General features: G+C 33.9%; 1 long non-coding RNA gene across 4 annotated transcripts; it reads right to left on the bottom strand.

The window, feature by feature from the left end:
* Nucleotides 1–3,519: 3,519 nt before the first annotated feature.
* Nucleotides 3,520–7,855, bottom strand: LOC133740358 (uncharacterized). 4 transcript variants are annotated; one of them, XR_009861154.1, is made up of 6 exons: nucleotides 7,633–7,855; nucleotides 7,239–7,498; nucleotides 6,555–6,738; nucleotides 5,279–5,316; nucleotides 4,280–4,408; nucleotides 3,520–4,165 (listed from the first exon to the last, which is right to left on the bottom strand). It is a non-coding gene; the product is annotated as an uncharacterized LOC133740358 (long non-coding RNA). The 4 variants fall into 4 exon arrangements; XR_009861156.1 differs by lacking the exon at nucleotides 6,555–6,738 and having other exon boundaries at nucleotides 3,894–4,165; nucleotides 7,239–7,344; nucleotides 7,406–7,498; XR_009861153.1 differs by lacking the exon at nucleotides 6,555–6,738 and having other exon boundaries at nucleotides 3,894–4,165.

Here is a 7,855-nt window from a genome sequence, read left to right as displayed (position 1 = left end):
TTGGATAAGTTTATTTGCAGACATTGCTATTGACCATCAGTGTACTTACAACATTTTCTACTAACCATCAGTATATATACTTACAACATTTGCTACTGACCGTCAGTACTTACTGAAAAGTAATAAGAAACACTATAAAGAAGTTGAATTAATATAATCAAATCTTTAATTGTAAATAGAACTAAGATTTTATAGAATTTACAATACCAAAGTTTCATTTATTATAAAAATGTTAGTAAATTACTATAATTTCCTCACAAATGAACTTAAAATAGATATTATAAGTTTTCCAACTATGTCGTCCCAAAAGACCACAGTAAATAGCTTCACCCATGTTCTCGAAGCCTCAAAAAGCAGTCTTCATCTTGATATATAACAGAAGCATATCATGAAGTGAGTACCTCAATAAGAACATATTCACAAATGTTATTGACCTTCAATAACAAACAACAAGATGAACAATATTAAGGAAAAAAAAAAGCGTATGTAAGTATCCTAAAACTCAATTAAACACACTAAGGGGGGTGTATTCATTTAAGAGTCTATAAGATTTTTTTGTATTTTAGAAGTCTATGGGTATTCAACTGAGATTTTAAACAGTCCTTTAAAATCTTGTTGTATTCAATTAAGATTTAAAACTATCCATTCAAATCTACTGATATTCAAAGAGAAATTTTGAAAAGTAACCTAATTTAGGGACTTGAATTGAGTTTTAACCTTGTTTTGTATATTCATTGAAATCTAACCCAAATGAGAATGCAAAAGACTATAATATCCTTCAAAATAATAAAAATATCTAAAAGCCCATATAAACCTTGCCTTCTAACTTCTTCCCTTCAATTTGTACGTTCTTTTATTTTTCTTTCTCCAATTGATAGCACACACTGACACACAGCCACCAAGATCTCCACCCAATTTTAAACTTTCAATGATTAAGGCCAACTTTCTTCCAATGAAAACTTTCAGATACAAGAACATGAATAAGTTTGTTGGCAGGTGCTCGAGTCGATATACAAAGCGAGGGGAGCCGATCATAATGCACAAGGAAATTAAGCATAATTCTCACTTTTTCATTGCATAGCGACTAAACAATAATACAGGTGGCCGGGTTACTGCATTTATTCTCACAAGTCACAAACCAAATATTCTCTTCACAAAATGAAAACTAACAATCTTGAACAAAATCTCATTCAGAAAAGAATGATTAATTTAATTGAACGGGATCAAATGCAGAAGCCAATGATGTAAAAAGACATGGCATTCCCCAACGCAATCAATGTCCACTTGATCTTCTTCTTTCGCCTCAACTAGCTGGTTGTTGTGTCCACACTTCTTCCTACAGTTGACAACACCGCAATGAAGGAGTGCATAACACTTACGGCAGATCATCTTCTCTTGGTTATACTTTCTAGTCAATTCCATGAGAGAAGGCTCGATAATACCACCACGAAGCCTCAGAACCAAATGCAGAGTTGATTCTTTCTGAATGTTGTAATTAGCGGGAGTACGATCATCTGCTGGTCCGGGGGATACTTTCCTTCTCCTGGATCTTGGCCTTGACACGCGTTGTCGATAGTGTCACTAGATTCAACCTCAAGGGTGATGGTCTTCCCGGTTACCGTTTTCACAAAGATCTGAATCTTCTCAAGCTCTGTCTCTCTCTTGCTCTCTGTCTCCGTGTACAGCTAAAAGGGATGCAAACAGTATTCATCCTATGTAAAACGGCATATAAAAACATTCGTCGACTTATCCTTGACGTTTTCAATGCAAAATCAGCCTTCAAGAAATTGAGAATACCATAATTTCAGAGCTCGAAAGTGTTTCAAAAAAAAAAATAAGTGTTTCAATCAACACGAGAGTATTTAAGTCATTTTACCTTACCAAAAGGTTAGTTTTCAACTATTTCTTAAATGTGGGTCAAAAGTCATTTTCAAGGCTGAAAATTGGTCATTTATCAAAATTTCTCATATTCAAAAGTATACAGATTTTTAAAGATTTCATTAAATGCTGGATTTTGGAGGATTTTATAGTGCTTTTTATACATATCAAAACTCTAAAACAATCCAACCACTTCCTAAGAGATTTTGATAGATTCTTTCTCACTCAAAAAATGAAGAAGCTCTTCACCAAAAAAAAAAGAAAAAAGAAAAAGCAAGTCTCAATAGGTGACTCTCATCAATTTTGTCTTCGACCTATTTTCCCACTATCTTCCTCCGCCTCTGCTCTCATCTAATAATTTTTTATTTTATTTTTATCACTATAGCTCTATAAGTCTTAATCCTTCTAGCTAATTAAGCTCACTTTCAATGATATTATTAAGATGATACATACACACATGATTCTTTTGTAAATTAGATATGAAATAAATTATGTCATTAGTTTACTACTTTATTTTTTGTGTAACATTTTTTCTAGTTAATTTTCTCTTATTGTTCATATATCATTATACATAACATAAAGAATGGTAGATTGCCATACTTTCTTGTCATTGATATAACATTATAGTTGGATCCATACATCCATTGCTTAATTAAAGAAGAATAAGAAGAAGAAAAATTAACCTACCAAAAACATCATAAAGATTTGTAAAATCTAAACAAATACTAGTAAATTAATCCATTAGAATCAATCAAAATCCATATATAATTTAAATAATCCGTGGATTAAGTAAATCCATGGATTATAAAAATTCAAACAAAGTCTTTTAAAATCTGAATTAAATGTGTCAAATATAAGTACAGACTCCATGTCAATTCCACCATTTGGCATATAATATTAATCAAGCATTCTAGAGCCTAGGAATCAATTGGAAGGAATTGGCTTTCAAATTTCTCAGTGATAAAGAAATGTATCTATCTCCTGTTATAGCATGAAATCAATATGCATAAGAAATTGACTCTGACTTAATAGAAAAATAGGAATTGCCCATTTCAAATCCTTACTTGCAGATTCACATCATATCTCTATCACAGCCTGAAATCAACATGTATAAAAACTATTCCCGATCTGATAGAAAAATAGGAAATTACCCATTTCAAATCCTTACAATTGCATATTCTCATCGATCTCTCTCATTTCAAATCCTTACAATTGCAGATCCTCATCTCCTGTCTCTCTCTTTCTCTCTTAATGGACCAAATCTAACCAAATTGGCGGACCTATCAATGATATAAGAATGATACCTTTGTCAATTCCAATCTAATAAAATAATAATAAAAATAGAAGAAAATATCCCACATGATTTAGCTGATCGCAAGGGCTATTTAGGCAATCCGCATGAGAATGGATTAATGGGCCACTGCGCATGGTAAATAGTAGGCTGGGTTTGTAGTTATTGGTAATGTGCTATAGAAAAAATGTGTTATTTCCATCGGACAAAAAAAAAGTGTTATAGTAAGTTACTACAAAAAAAACCCCTGCTGCGGAGTAAAAAGCTGAAGTACTTTTTGTTATTTTTAAGAACTTTGTAGTTGAGTGTGGTTTGAATAATAAAAACAAATTAGCTATGCTAAAACAAAATGAAAGATAGATGTAATAAAATGAAGCAAAATTATTTATGAGTTTAGTTATATTGTGTCTACTCAGTTCTAGGAACTGCATTCTATATGCTATAAATATGTGTAACCATTATCTCATCACAAAATGGCAGATGTGATTTCAGTACAAAAGATTGCCATATAAGTCTCCCCACTTTGAGTATCTGATAACTTCATATGCTTTGTCATATACTTGGAGGCAATCTCCCTACTTTGAGTATCCGACAACTTCATATGCTTTGTTCTTTCTATATCTTCGTTGCTTTTTCTTGCTTGCAGGAAGAAGAAAAATATCAAGACCCCTAAAATGATAGTTCTATGCTTCGTATGCATTTCAATTTCTCTGCAAGCTAGAGATGGTAGCTGATCAAAATGTATTCCCTCATACAGAAATGTCAAGATATTGTCCCTACAATCTAAGCCTAAGCACTTCACCAAAGTGTAGATACCTGTGTAATTACACCAAAAGTGATTAAAGTTCCTTTGTAACTTCAACACTCTGTGACTCTATGCTACTCCACCCTTCCAACAAATCACAACTCTAAATTATAGATTTGCTGCTAACTAAACTATTAAAACAGTAACTGGCCTTCAACCCCATGTTCTGTGTTTGGAAGGAGCAATGAGCACTGAGTTAAAAAAAAAGAAAAAGAAAAGTAGAGGATGAGTAATTTAAACATAAAATAAGCAAAAGGTTATTGTGACTGTTTTCATATGAAAGGAGGCGAAAGGCTGAAAAATACCCATTATACATCTCCAAGCTCTCCCCTGTCATGCTCTTCTCCAAAGGGAAAAAAGGCAAAATCTTTTCGTTTCAGTATGTACATGGAGGACGTTCAGAATTGGAAGGATGTTACTCCCCACCTGTAAATCTGGAAGAAGAATGAATCAGAATAAATTGGACATAAAAAAATAAAAATAAACATTCATAAGATTGAATGCAAAATCAAACAGACCATGCAACGTATCTGATGCCATAGATAACCACCTAAATAAATGACAATGAATTCAAATTCAAATGTTCAACAGCCGCTTCATTTACATAGTATTCATTTAACAACATCAGAGCTCCACAATAACAAACTGAAAACGGTAACAAAAATAAACTTTGTTAACTTCCCCATGAAAGCTAAAGAATTGCTGCTACCGAAACGAAAAGATGCCAAAGAAATGAACAGAATTTAAAAAACCATATCAGAATTGGAATTGCTCTTCGTTTGTAGACATAAGATGCTAACTCAAATCAGATCAATTAATATTCAGTACACTATAATTTTCTTAACTAAAAATATGTATTCCAATGTTTTGGAAAGAATTTGATATTTGTAGTAGAACTGAAGTAAGTTTATTTAGTTGTGTACGGTAATCCGATGCAAGCAGGGGGTGGTAGACTATAGTTATTGCCAATTAGAAATGCACCAAATTCACATTCATTTGTTGTCATTGATTTCTGTATTTGCAGTACTTAATCATGACTACTCCTTCAACATTTGGAGTAAACTCCAGGCTTAAGAATTTGATCCAGTAAAAACCACTTTGGGAAATTTGATGCCTGGAAATTTTCATCAATTAAGACGCAATTGAATTGAATTAGTAAAAGTTGCCTTATTGTTTTGAGACAGTGCACCAAAGTAAGTAGTACCAAGTGTATCTACTTGCTGCAACAAAATTCAAGAGAGGTAAAAACGTAATAGTAGACAATTGGTTCAGAGTTCAGATTTGCTCCATTGTAATTATTATACCTTTCTATTCTCTGCATCTTCTTCTAATAACTTGGAACCTGCCCCAGAATTCAGTGAGAATAAACAGCTACGTCAAATCAATTGCCCTTTAACATAAAAATGCAGAGTATGTGCTTCACTTATTTCACTTCCAACTACTTGGTCATAAATCATAATGGTCTAAAAGCTGTATATGGTGACATTAAATTTAGTGGTATGCATACAGAAGTGCTAACAGAGTATTTCATTTAGAAAAAGAACATAAAGACAGTCCCTAGATATAAATATGAACAAAATTGTATATGAATTTTCAAAAATTATAACTGCATAGACCTCCTTTCATCAAACTGCCCTTAATCTACAAATTCCACAACAACAATATGTTTTATTGTACAAATTGCCTGCAATAAACTTACACCTACAGTAGCTTAGTAGACTATAGATTATAATAGATAGTTCTCAACTCACAGAACATAGGATTATATAATCATGTTTATTATAATGATGAAGGGTTGGATCACAAACATGATTAAAATAGATAGTTCTTAACTCACAGAACAATAAAAAAGGGAGAACAGTAGAAACATACTGCATTTATTTGAATTTTGTGCTAAAATTTCAACTTGCAATGCAAAAATCATCACACTAACCAACAAAGATGTATCAAAGTGACGGTAAAACAAACCATAAGGGAAAAATCTAACTAACCGATAACTTTTTCAAGAGAAAAGACCAAAATAGCTGGTTGCATGGTTCAGCTTTAATGAAAATCTGCTAACTCCATTGGAGGTTTAATTTTGAGATGTTCAATCTTGCATGGCTTGCAGAGGCTATGTAGATCATGAAGCTTTATCTCAAAATTAAACCTCCAAACATCCAAAACAGATAAAGTCATAAAACCCAGATGCAAGTAATGACCATTTGACTCGAAAACAGACAATCCCACAGTTTATCTTGGTTATTACTTGAAACTTTAATGAAATTCTTATGAACAACTCACTTTATGGTTGAATGACATGACCTAAAAACTTTGACAAATAGATTTCACCATTTTCCTAAAGTCGTAGTGCCTTGAGATCTCTTTCCAAAGACTCTCTTCGCCTCCCTATTATTTCAAACCACTATAATTTCTCCAGAACTACCCAAAACCATAACACTATCTTTTTGTCCTCGCTAAACACCTCTTTTCATTACTAAAGCTTCTACCATCTAAGGCTAAGCACAATTATAGGGCAGTAACCCACCTTGTGCTGTCCTACATCATGCTTTGTTATCTCAAAAGCCACAGAAAACTCACCATTATTACTCTCATACATTGCAACCCAGTGCTGTTCCTAGATGGACTTAAACCATCCATAACATTTTTCGTAGATCAGTACAACCTTTAAGTAGAAAACCAGAATATGATTGCAACCTCCCCCTCTTGCTTTCGAAAATGTACAGTAAGAGTAAACTCCAATACACTCAAAATCTTATAAGATCTGAAAATAGAAAGTAAATAACAGCTTCAAAACAGCATATATCGTGAACTTTTCAGTCCCTTCTATCGGATTAACAAACACTGGGAGCCTCAACAGCATCATCATGAAAAACAAACAAACACAGGGAGGACTATTCTGTTTGATAAAGTTTGCCATGACTCATTAATTAAACGAATATGAACATGAAGTGGAGCAGCTAACACTCAAAAAAGGCTTCATCAATCTATTTTTACCCTAAACAAAAATAAACAAAAGGTTCTTCTGACTTCATCAAATAAAATAGATGTCTTACATACAGCATTGTCAAAAGGTAAGCCAACAAATTAAAGAGCACTAATAGAACTAAACTACAACATAATTATCAGAATAATCTTGCCTACACTAACCAATTCACCTATCATCCAGTTATGCTTTTTTTGTTTGCAGTTGTCAGACTAAACTACAACATAATTATAAACATGCAAACACGGGGGGCCATCAGGAAGAAGCAAGGAGCATACCAGAGGCAGCAGCTCCGCAAACTCCCCATACCAATGGAGGCTAAGTAACAGGCTTGGTCAGCTGAAGACGAATCTTCCATTGGCCAGCCGAAGACAAATACAGTAACTACACATAAGAAATCCAAGAAAGAAGACAAAAACCACATCAGATTCCCACAAATACCAACCGATCAAAGAAAACCCAGAGAGCTTTTCGTCTCCTTCTTTTTCTTCTTTCTCTTATTTCCTCTTCTCTCTCTTTCTTTTTACTCTCGCCTCCTCTGTGTCGGGGGAACAACAAAACCCATAAGAACAACCAAAATCCAACAAAACCCATCATCCAAATTCATAATAAAAACTGAGGACGAAGAACAGAAATTTGGCGAAGAATAAATCCAAGCATAAAAGGAATTACCCGCAAATCGGTTGCACCGGAGGAGCTGATGCTGCCAAGAGTCCTCAGATGCGGGTAAAACAGCGGTTGTGCAATTCTCAGCCAGCAGCTAATCAGAGGAACACAGCTGAGAACATGGAGGACAAAAGGAACGGCGTAGCAGGGAAGGTTGTAGATGCTGACAAACAGCACCACTTTCTTCGCGCGCTCCCTCTCTCTACCGGAGTGAGAAGGAAATATCGAA

Source organism: Rosa rugosa, chromosome 3 (assembly GCF_958449725.1).
Source record: "Rosa rugosa chromosome 3, drRosRugo1.1, whole genome shotgun sequence".
Lineage (NCBI taxonomy): Eukaryota > Viridiplantae > Streptophyta > Magnoliopsida > Rosales > Rosaceae > Rosa > Rosa rugosa.
The sequence above is the reverse complement of the archived record's forward strand: the minus strand, read 5'-3'. Positions and strand labels throughout refer to the sequence as shown.